Source organism: Piliocolobus tephrosceles, chromosome 3 (genome assembly GCF_002776525.5).
Source record: "Piliocolobus tephrosceles isolate RC106 chromosome 3, ASM277652v3, whole genome shotgun sequence".
Taxonomy (NCBI): domain Eukaryota; kingdom Metazoa; phylum Chordata; class Mammalia; order Primates; family Cercopithecidae; genus Piliocolobus; species Piliocolobus tephrosceles.
The window spans coordinates 41,555,521-41,568,297 of NC_045436.1; the positions used below are offsets into that span (position 1 = coordinate 41,555,521).

Here is a 12,777-nt window from a genome sequence, read left to right on the forward strand (position 1 = left end):
TCTCCTTGCTTAGTATTTTTTTTTTTTTTTTTTTTACTATTGAATTGTCTTAATTGATGTGCAGTAAGGTTGCTCCAAATCCTTATTTGTAGAAAAATAAATATTCAATAGACAGAAAATTTGCCTTCTGAACTCTTGCCTTCATATTTGCATCTTCCATGGCATGTTTGACCAGGTCAGTAATGGGGCTCCTAGGGGCCAAGGTGCAGGTTTCCTCTCGTAGGAAGCAGGAGCTCTGCTTTGTTCTGTGGTCAGATTGCATGGCTGACTCTGGCCAGTTGTCTTGCACCTGTCACTGGCCATCTATCCCCATGGGACAACTTTTACCATCCATCACTGCTGCTAGAAAAATACTTCAAAGCGCGTGCTTTCCTGTGGATGGGCTAGCTGCATCATCTCGGGATATAAGAAAGCATGTTGTTACTGATTTAGAAAGTTACTGCTTCTGAAAAGGTGGCACTTGGTTCCAGCCCCTCAGTGCCCATCAGTTGCACTCAGTTCTTTGCAGCATATGGAGAGACTGGGACAGCCAGCATGGCTCCCCGTGAGCTCAGCAGCAAGTCTTATTGCCCTTTGTAATATCACTTTTTTAAAAAAAAACACCTTCACTGCCTTTCCTTCTACAAAACTGTAGTATTTGTTTTGTCTTTTTCTCCTCATTAAGATCCTGCCAGACGGGCACATAGATGTCTCTGGATATGGATCGATTTAATGACATCAGAGTGGGCACAATCCATTGCTATAGAGAAATGGCAGATTATGCTTTAAAATGAAGAGAAACCATGAAGAATTTAAGAGAAACAGCATAATGATTATACTCAAAGTGCTAAAGAATTATTTAAGTATCAGTTTTCAGATCTCTTAGCAGTTAAGATTTGTCAGTTGACTTTATTTTTTATTCCAGCTCTAATTTGTCATGCCTCAAAGTGAAGTATGTGTTTCTCATAATGCTACCATTTGAGACATGTATTTCTGTGGGCAAATGCTATCATCATAAAATGTGTTGGGGAAGTACAAATTAAACACTTTGGAAGGGGCTTATGTATGCCAATATGAAATGGTATTGTAACTTCTCTTAAATTCATGTTATGGATACTTTAAGAAACAAACTTTCTAAAGAGATCTTCATTTTATCAATTTATAACAAGCATTTTGAAGCATTTTGAAACCATAAAAAATCACTAATGCAATGCCATGTACAGAATCATGAGTTAGATACTTGCCCTGGAGTTTTGCATGAAGCAGAATGAGGGAAATAATTATTTTCTCTGCTGACAGGTAATTGCCAAGTGTGACCAGCCCCACTTCTTCCCAGGAATTCTAAAAGTACGTACTCTGTTTTTTACAGAATGTAGTTAATGGCAGCAAGTGGGTAGAAGAGGGAAGCTAGAATGGAGCTCACTGAGGCAAACTCAACAAAGGCCAAGTAGGAAAGCTGGTGAGGACCCTGAGCACCAGGGAAAATGTCCCCAGCCTAGTGTCAACAGGTTCTGTCTCTACATGGCTGTGTCTTTTGGGAAATCATGCTGGACCAAACAGAGCAGGAGATTTATGAATTGAGATTAATCACTTTCTGGGGTCTCCCTGTGGGTATCTCATAAATATTCATTGATGCCTTTTATAGGGTTCTATCTTTTCTTTGACTTACTCTCCCCTGTGCTGTTTTCCATACCAATCTCCTCTTCGGATATCTTCCTGCTGCTTCCTTTCTCCCCACATTTGAAATTCAGTGAACCATTATATATAGATGTAAAGTTCCAGACGCCTATTGTGCTTGCAATAGCTAGGGTCAGGGAAGGATTAAATACATGATTGTGTGTATGAAAGTACCATGTTCATTTTATTAATAAAAATATACCACTGTCATTTGTTGCTGCTAATGACAATAATGTGTCATTATGATGTAATAACAATAGCAGAGACAGGGTGGGGAAGCTATTTTCTTCCCACAATTCGATTTTCTCCTTTGAAGAGGTAGTAATTCAGTTGTACACACTTAGTATTGAAGCACATCCCAACCCAAGAACTAAGTAACTATTGTTATTGCGCATCCCCTTCACACACTAAGGGATTTTAAGCTGAAACCACAAGTGTGCAGAGACTCAGAGGGGAGAGACACAGCAAGAATCTCAGCTGGGGTTTGTGGGGCTATGGGATCTGAGGGAGTATGGTAGAGAGGAAGAGGGAGAGGTGACTGGCATTGTGTGTAGAGAGAGGGGCCCACTACCCCAACAAGGGCATCAGGAGAAGTGATGAAGTGATGCATCTGAGGGACATTTAGAAGGAGTCGATAGGGAGATATGGAACTGATGGATGTTGGGGCCCAAGGGAGGTGAAGAAGTTTAAGATGATATGTGGGGACCAGTTTTGTGCACCTGGGTAGGTTGTAGAGGAAATACAGCAGGAGGACAAATGTGAAAGACTGTTGCTCTGGTGCATCTCTGGGTGCAAGTATAGCAGGTAACTTGCAGAAATCCCCCTTGACATTTTTTTTTTTTTTTTGAAAGGGAGAATGTATTTCTTTCTGAAGATATTTGCATTAAACCTAGGAAAAACACAGGTTTTCAATGTTTTTTTTTTTTAATTGAATTTCTTCCTCAAAGACTTCTAGTTCCCCTTTACTGTCACTAAAGTAATGCTGAGCATAAATCTTTCTTGAATAAAGACAAATTTTTGTGTAGTTCTCTATATTTAGGAGGTATATTACACTTGCCTTTGTGATTTTATGGATATTAGATTGGGATTGTGGTTAAGCTAATGAACTGAAGTACCCAATCTGATGGTCTCATAATTCAATCCAGCAGCCTGTCTTAAATTTCAGGCTAATATCTGTGTTTATACATGATCACTTAGCTAGAATTCTTTAGGTATGATAACATTGTTCATATTCAACCCAAGCTGAATTTTAATACTGTGACTTTTTAAAGTTCATTTAAATATACCTTTAGACTTTTTAATATTTTATGATTTTCACTTAAATTATGACATTGTTGATTTAACTTTATGATTGTATTTATATAATATGACATAGACCGATAGAGCAATTATGGTATGCCCAAAGTATATGTATAATATTTGGGTTGCTGTATTGGCTCAAGCAATTGCATTCATTGAAACCACTTACTAATTTTGGGGCAGCTTTTGAAATGTAGCAAAGCACACAGTCTCATGACAGATCCATTTTATTATATATTTTGTTTCTTTTAGACAGTGCCTCAAATGAAGAGGTACTGAAACCTTTTTGTGTTTTTCAGGTGACACGAACACTTGTTTAAATGGGCAAACCTAGAAGTGACAAAATGCAGTACGGGGTTTAAAGAGTATAATGCACCTCTTTCTGCCTTTATAAGGGATGTTTCTTATTAAAATAGTATATAGGCTTAGCATACCCCATAGACAATAATCAAACCTTTATAAATCATAGGAGTGAAGTAGTTTTTTTATAGGCTGATGTTATTGAAGTCATGTTGCCAGTGTAATTATACATCTAGCTATTCTCTTATGAACAGAATCTTAATATAGTACAAGGTCATGTTGTTTGATATGATAGCCTAGAAAATTAATTTCTGTTATGGTTCTTGCCTGGGTTTTTTGAGGGGGGCTAATTTTAGCTTTTGCTATTCAGTATGGAGAGTAGTCCCTCTGGATTTAAGTATGTGGGGAAAGAGAAAATAAAGCAGAATTTTTGATGACTTGACAGGTCTTATTTTTGCTTCATATGCAAGGATTGTGAATGATGAGAGAATAGAGGCATTTTGTTTCATTTTGTGTGAATTTATCAATTTAGACTTTATTGAATTGGTACTTGTGTCTTGAAATTTGTATGTGAATTCTAGAGCCAATTATGTTTTCCCTTCTGGAATATCTTAGTATTCTTTAAAAAAAAAAAAAAAAAAAAAGTCCATTAAAAAGTAACTGAAATTGCCTTAGAAATTATTAGGCATTCCAGTCATACAGTTGATGAAGAATTACTAGGTTTCCCTTTAGTGCACAGTGTGGATAGTGGGCGTGTAGACCAATTGAAGTTCAGGATGGTCAGCCTTATCATTAGGAGAAGAAAGAACTCACCTGTATGTGCATTAAATTGTCCCTTCTGCAGTTTCCAGGAGCTTCTCATATTTGTCAAATCATTTCTTTCTATTTCTGGTTCAGAAACTGTGGTCTCTATATCTGCAAGGAGTGGATTTGGGGTTGCTTTGAAGTCTCCCGACACGGGGTACCTTGGTATGCTTGGTATAGCTATAGAGGGTTCTGCTGAAGCCAGGGAGCAAGCCATGACTGCACAACATTCTTGGAGGGAAGGGCCCAAGAAAAAGGATTTGGGGAAAAGCATGGAAACAAATATATCTTTCTCCATAATTGTTAATATCCTTGTATGTGGATACACCTGCGTTGTTATTTTGTTTGATTTAGAAACCAAAGTAAATTTGTCTAACATTATATGTTTTCAAAAGATTAGGTGTTTAAAATTCTATGCTTCCTGAAATCTTTCTAGAAATTTATACAAAGATTTGGAATATTAAGATTGGCAGAAGTTGGGAAATCAAAGGTTTGAATTTATGAGATGTACAGTTTTCTGGGTTTTTTTGTTTGATTTTTAGATTTTGATATTAAGGATAACTTTTGTTATACATTGAAATACTTAAAAATTTTCTGTGGCTGTCTTATAAATTGGTGAGCTTTGTTGGGAGAGTTGACAAGGGTCTTAGTGGGGTCAGTGCCTGGAATTTCCGGGAGTTTGTGAGCTTGGATGGGAAAAAGTTATACTTTCATTTTCACTAATATCTGATTGAAATTTATCATTTCCCTTAATTATGAATGTAGGCAAAAAAAAAATAGTAACAACAGAAACTGTGACTTTGCTGCTAATAGAAATTATAGATATTTTCATATCACATGGTTGTAGAGATCTCAAAATATTTAAGTTTACTACTGTAAATTATAGTATTTATTAATTACAGCTAGATCTTGTTATTTCCCACACTAATAAAGCAGCATATTACTCTATCACATTTTAAAATATTTTGATAACTGTCAATCTGATTGATTTCTCAGTAATCTAATTATGATGCTTAAGAAACAATTATGATAAGGGGGACATAGACTTTACCAGGCTGCCAAAAGATCCGTGACACTAAAATCGGTTAAGAAATTCTGGGTAGGGGAACCAAGGAGATGAATATTCTAGAGCTGATTTTGCCAGTACAGATTGAGTATCCCTTATCTGAAAATATGAAATCTGAAATGCTCCAAAATCCAAGACTTTTTAAACCCTGATACAATGTCACAAGTGGAAAATTTCACAGCTGAACTCATGTGAGAGGTCACAGTCAAAATGCAGGTCCCCAACACAGTATATTCAGCATCCCCAAGGGAAAAAAGGTTTGCCTAGCCCCCTTTAGCTGTGACATGTCTTTTCTGCACATGTCAGATATGTGTCTCATTTTTTTTATTGTTAAGTACTTACATGGAAATAAGTGTTAAGAAAAGAATTGCTTATTGGTAGCATGTAGATTCAGAGTCAGGAATATGGTGATTTCAAACAACCACAGATTGTCTGCATGGGTAGCTGGCCAGGATAGTGATGTCTTTGCTTTCTAATGGTTTAGTGTACATTATTTTGTTTCATGCACAAAATTATTAAAAATATTGTGTAAAATTAGCTTCAGGCTATGTGTGTAAGGTATATATGAAACATAAACGAATTTCATGTTTAGACTTGGGTCCCATCCCCAGTAGATCTCATTATGTTTGTGCCAGTATTCCAAAAACAAAACAAAAAAAAAATCCCCAGAGCCCAAACACTTCTGGTCCCGAGCAATTTGGATAAGGGATACTCAACCAGTCACCTCACTGTGTGACCTTGGACAGTCAGACCATATGGCACATTTTTGCCATATGATGACTACATCCATCAATATAGGAAAGTATTACAAAGATAAAACAAAGGAAATAGCTTTGAAACATTTTAGTATTATGCCTGCAGAAGATGTTATTGAATGGAATTGTTTCTTTGCCTTTGTAAGGACATAACACATACTGTTAAGGATTGTTAAGAGGCATCTAATATAAATTCTGCATTCACTCCGCAATTTCACAGAGGGGCTCAGTATCATTACTCTTTATAGGGAACTGCTACAGGAACACGCCAATTCCAATATAGTTCCAGAAACATTACCATTCATGGCAGCAAAGAGGATTACTTTTCCCTAAATATTTCTTCTAAAATTGATTCCTGTAATCTCCAATTCTGTAATCCAAACTGATGGCTTCAGTGCTCCCCAAAGCAGTGTGTCAGTCAGGCACAGCGTGGGAGAAAAGCGCATGTTTCATTTCCAGCACACCATAGAGTAGTAGTATGGCGAAACTCTTCGAGTTGTTTAAATGTATTAATCAAGAAATACAAGAAATGGCAGGAGGGAAGAACATATTGAGCACTGTGTATGGTGTTTTACAAAAATGTAGTTGTCATTACGATCTTTTTTTTTTTTTTTTTTTTTTTTTTGAGACGGAGTCTGGCTCTGCCGCCCAGGCTGGAGTGCAGTGGCCAGATCTCAGCTCACTGCAAGCTCCGCCTCCTGAGTTTACGCCATTCTCCTGCCTCAGCCTCCCGAGTAGCTGGGACTACAGGCGCCCGCCACCTGGCCCGGCTAGTTTTTTGTATTTTTTAGTAGAGACGGGGTTTCACTGTGTTAGCCAGGATGGTCTCGATCTCCTGACCTCGTGATCCGCCCGTCTCGGCCTCCCAAAGTGCTGGGATTACAGGCTTGAGCCACCGCGCCCGGCCAACAATCTTACATAGATCATAAATACTGTGGTGCTTAACAGATAAGTAAACTGAAATCGGTAGGCAATTTACTATATGGTCGTCTTACCCAGAAGTTATGAAACTTACATTCAAATTCAAGACTAATTGTAAGGGCATATGTTTGAAATAAAATATAATTACTGGGTAAAATTAGGTATTGATTTTGAAATGTGAGATCTTCTTTAGAATTTTCTATCCGTAACACACAATTCATTTTCCATTGACATGAGAGACTAAATACAGTTGGAGCAGAAGAGTTTTTTACCCGTTTGAAATGATAGGTGAGACTCGATGTAGAGATACATGAAAAGTCTAGACTTGAATGGTTATGAGTAGTGCCATAATTTCGTTTAAAAAATCCTGTCCCCTGATGCCTGTGACTTTAATACATAAATATATTTTGAAGTCTATGAAGTGAATAAGTGAATGAAAAATGGAAGGAAGGTATGTTCTAACGGGTCCAAATTCTGACTAGAAAGAAAACAGGACTTTGACTTGGGATATTTAAAATCTCTCTGCTTTTCAGACAATGCCAACAGCCCTCAAGAGATCACTAAAAGTAGAAAAGAATCCGGAAGCAATATGTTGTAGGAAAAGTAAATTTGCATTGTTGATTAGCCCCTCATGGTCATCCAGGGCTTTTCAGCATCTGTCATTTCACATATCGTCCTTACAGGAACTCTTGAGGCATGGTGGTTTAAAGCAGTATCCTCTCCACTTTTTGGATGGAGTACAGGAAAGCAAGGCAACATTGTCACCTTTATAGATGATACTCAGTGCTAGGTCTTCTGATTCAAAATCTGACCACTTTTCAACCGCATCCCATTGTTGTGTAGTGTGGGAGAGACAGAAATGGAAGATATGAAAAGCGGCTGAACGAATGTAGAAAGATGTCGTAACAGAAACACCATGAGAGCCTTAGAGCAGGGCCTAAGTCGCTCTTCCTACAATTCCCTGCTTAAGTGAGCCCTTCCGTCTCTCCTTAACCCACCCCTCTGCAGTCAGGTTTTCCTGTTACAGATTCTCTCTCACATACTCCACAGCAGTTATTACAATTTGTAATTATTTACATGGGGAATATTTTGGTTGAATGGCTCTGTCTTCTTTGAGTCTAGATTGTAAATTCCATAGCAATGGGAACTGTGCTCGTTTTCTTCACTGCTATGTAGTCTCAGCACACAGTCCCTATAACTCTGTAACTTTTGAGCAGATGAAAGCGGGAGTGAATATGTATAATTCCGTAAGTGAATGGAAATAATAGAACAACCAGTGTGAAGGTAAAGGCTCAGACTTCAAACAATTTCATTTTTTAAAATTCGTAATTTTAAAATTTTAAAATTTTAAAGTTTTTAAATTGACAAATAATTGTACTTATTCATGAGGTACATAGTGACAGTGTAATACATATATAGTGATCAGATCAAGGTAATTAATATATTTGTCATCCCAAACATTTATCATTTTTTGTGTTGGAAGCATTCTGTATCCTCCTCCTATATGAAACTGTATAATACAGTATCATTAACTGTAGTTATCCTAAAATGATATAGAACACTAGAACTTATTTCTGCTATCTAAAAGGAAATAATGTAAACAGCCTGAAATCTTGGAATATGCCACATGTCTTGAATTTTCCAGGAAATCTGTATATTAAATTTTAGGGCCTGGGTGTGGTGGCTCACTCCTGTAATCCCAGCACTTTGGGTGGCCTGAGGCATGTAGATCACTTGAAGTAAGGAGTTTGAGACCAGCCTGGCCAACATGGTGAACCCTGTCTCTACTAAAAATACAAAAGTTAGCTGGGCGTGGTGGTGTGCACCTGTGGTCCCAGCTCCCTGGGAGACTGAGGCAGGAGAACTGCTTGAACCCAGTAGGCAGAGGTTGCAGTGAGCCAAGATCGTGCCACTGCACTCCAGCCTTGGTGATAGGAGTGAAACTCTGTCTCAAAAACAAAAACACTAACAACAACAACAACAACAAAACAACTCTAGAGTAGTTATCTGGTTATGTCCCTCAATTTTTGATTCAGAAAATATGGTTACCTATACCTCAGTAACCGTTAAAAGTAAGGTACACCTTGTTAGAATGGAAGGAGAAGTGAGGGCCCTGAAGGCTGTGAACCTCTGTGATAGTCCTGGATCAGGTGGTATTAACTCCAGTTTAACAGCTGGAGAGATGGTGGACCAGAGAGATTTAACTTGTCCAGGATTCAGATAGTAAGGTGTCCGAGTTGAGATTAAAACCAGATCCCCCGATTTCCCATTGATGACATAGTGTTGGAGGAGAATGGAAAAGGACAATCTCAGAGGCCCCTAGGGCAGTTTCTTGCAGAGCTACTTCTGGGCAAGGTTCAGTCTGGCACTCTCATCCTTTGGCTTCTTCAAAGTCCTGTCTAATGATGTTGTTTGCAGTAATTACTGAGTCATTGACAGAATGTTAAATTATATTACATTTAAGAAAGAAAAGAATATCATAGCCTAGAGATTGTTATTCAAAGTGATTAAAGGTTTAGCACTTTAATTCTGATGTTAAGGATTCTTATGTCTAAATTGATTCTGGGTAACTGATATGGGCTATCAATTTAGAGATTCTCTATTTTTATTTAAAATTTATTCTGGATGTGTATTATCTTTGAATTTTTAAAAATCCTCAACTTCTGCTGGAAGGTTATCTGAAAACAAACACCTCACTGTTTTTATTTAGTGGAGATTCATTATCAGGTGCTAGAATACACCATAGTTAATACATGGTGTTTGTCTTCCTGGAGCTTACAATCTAGTAGGGTAATAAAAAACAAAGATAATTACAGTTCAGGGTGTTAATGTTGCAAGGGGCCTTGGGTGGCATCCTAAGGAGACAGTCTATGAGGGTGACAGCTGTGGCCAGAGTCATACACTTTATTATCATGGAGCCCCAGACTTCATGGGTATAACATGTAACTCACCATTACTATTTCTTGCCAACCCATACTTAATATTATGTTATAAGTGATGTTAGCATTATATAATTAAGATGAACACTTACCTGAAAGCATCTATTAAAATACCATCTATTAAAATACTTAGGATTTACAGAGTTTTAAAAAATTGCCTCATAAACCCAGTTAATTACTCTGTGAATTGAAAAAATTTCAGTCAGCATCAGAATATTTCTAACTGATTTAAATTATGATTCTTTTTATAATCCAAACACATCTTAAATTCAATAGGGATGATATTAATATGTCAGATGCTTAGACATTTTTTAAATATTCTTAAGGGGAAATAGTTACTGAAGAATATATAATAATATAGTTTTTGTGATGCTTTTGGCTGAGTTGTTTTGCCCATAAGCACTTTAGCTTTACTGTAAGATATAAGAGTGTTTAATACACAGAGCATAAAGTAGTAGGAAAGTAATGAGCACACTGAAGGCAGTTACACAGTGTATAGATCTTGGACTGTGTTGCTATTATCCACTTTTAGTTGGAGCTTTTTTGTTTTGTTTAAAGAAGAAGGCAGAAAGCACATAGTGTTATGTAGGACAGCAAACATGTATACAGTATACAGCATGCTTTTATGCCAAGATTTTACAAAATGGCTTAGGATATCCCTTTTATGTTTTTGTACTTGAGCAGTCTTGCTATAGAAAATTCCATTTCTTCTCAGCCACTCTCACTAAGAAATTCCTTTCACTTTCTTCTGCTACCTTTTCTTCCTGTTTAGAAGGAAACAAAGCAAACCCCAGGGTTGCTCCTTCACCACTGTGCACCAGTTCCTTACTTGCACCTATCTCTGCCTTATTTTCTCATCCTCAACGCTCACCTGGCTCCAGCCTCTGTAATTACACAGGATAAGCTGATTGTGTGTAGAGATTTAGCTCCCCTGTACATGACATTGCCATTCTTAAGGTTTACAAATTATCAACTCGGAGGTTCCTGTGAGCCTCTTAAAGTGACATGTAACATTCTGTGTGTATACATGCTACATGGGAGAGTGTGGGTACACAGCTTGCACGTGTTTCTCAAAGGGGTCTGGGACACCATAAAATATGGAGAAGGTGGGAGCTGACTCTTAGATTTCCACCTGTACCACCATAGCCTCCTTTTTAAAATAACAAAACTTTTTAAACTCTGATACTTGGACAGCAGTGAAAGATGTACTAAAGACTAGTGTATTTTAGCACATATAAAATTTATTGGTATTCATTTGTTTATCCCTTAGTTTCGTAGATATATCTGCCATTTGTGAATAGTAAAACCAGAGGTCACTAGAATCCTTTGTTGTGGGGGAGTTATAGATCCTACGTCTAACCTAAGTGGGTGTGTATCACCTATATGATGGTAAAATCCTAACTTCTATCAGGAACGTGTAAGAACTATGTGGCCTGATACATTCTAAAAATTGTATCTAGGCTACAAAACGTTCAAATTATTAGCTTTCTTTTTTTTTTCTCTTTAAAAACCCATGGTGAGGGCAAGGTAAAGGAAATAAGCACATTTGGTCAAATGTTGGGTGTAGTTCTAAGGAAACCAGCTTATAATCTTTTCAGATGGTATTTAGGTTGAATGGGTCAGAAAATAAAAAAAGAGAGAGGACTATATGAGGAAGTTGGACCAAAATCATAGATTAGTAGAAGCATTTCAATGATCATTTCATTCAAACATGTATTTTTTTCTTTTTACAGCTCTCTCCTGGTAAATGATCTGAATGAATGATTCTTGAAAAATGATTCTTGCACTCTGTGTGTGTGTGTGTAAATTGTGGTTTAGCTTATTTTATACCATCTAGTTAGTGTTTTTGTACGTATTTTCTTTTTCCAAGATCAAACTTGGCTAATGGAAATACTCTTCTTGGTATGTTACAAATTAAATATTAACTTATTAGCCAGGTACTCTAATGGATTAGTTATAAGCATAGCTATAAGCGTATTGAAAATGCAAGCTTTTTTTTCCCTTGAGATTCTAAGACTACTACTTTTATAAGCTCAATGATTAAACAGTTTCATATAATTTAAATTTAGCAAATAAAGAACTGAGGTATGGCATTATTTTTAATAAGGGATTTACCTTGTGTTAGGAACACGTAGTTAAGTAAATATAGTCCTTTGAAAGAAGATACTTTCAGTGCATTTTAACAATTTAAAGATACTTGTTTTTTTTTTTTTCTCCTGCAACAACATAAATCAAAAGGTAAGAACTTCTATTCCCAATGTTTATTCATTTTTTTTTCCCCTCCTCATCAAACCTTTGCCTTGCTTTTAACATGTCAGGAACTAAAGTGGCTGGCATCTCTGTTGCACTTTCTTTTAAAATGTCAACTGAAAAGGAAAAGATACAATGGAGATTGATAAACAGAAAAATCAATATAATATGGTATCATTTAGCAGAAATAATTAATGTTAAATGAAGAGCCTTTGATGGAGGCTTTGTTGTATGTAACATAAAAGTTTGTCATGTTGGTATTTTCCTAGATTCTTCTAGGAAGAAGTTTAAAATTTTTCGATATCACAGAAATGTATTATATTTGGAGAAATACGTGTATGCATTATATTTGCATAACTGAAGTTATGACTTGGAGACGTCCACATTATATTTACCATATTAAAAGAGATGTATAGTTATTTCATAGTATACTGAATTTATAGTGAGAGATATACCTTATGTAAAGGAATCTGATTCTCTAACTACAGAGGATGATAATGATGATGACAACATTCAAAAGCATAGGTACTCTTTTCAGTAGAATAAATGACTTTGTCTTGGATTATCCTAACACTTTTACTACAGAAATGAATGGATTCTAATTTTAAAGGTTTATAAATGAAGACTTAGCAAACAACCATTTTTGTAAGCTCATTATAAAATAAAAGAACGTGTATTTTTTCATTCAAAAGTATTTGCTAAGGATTTTCCTCCACATGTGCCAGATCAGCCTTGGAACACACACCCCACCCCTCCCTCCATTATCTACTATAGGATTATAGGTTTT

The 12,777-nt window shown here is 36.6% G+C and overlaps 1 protein-coding gene across 3 annotated transcripts in view; it reads left to right on the forward strand.

Moving 5' to 3' along the window:
* The window catches only part of NR3C2 (nuclear receptor subfamily 3 group C member 2), a 363,135-nt gene that overhangs the window by 74,737 nt on the left and 275,621 nt on the right, over positions 1–12,777 (forward strand). The gene's annotated exons all lie outside the window — the stretch shown is intronic.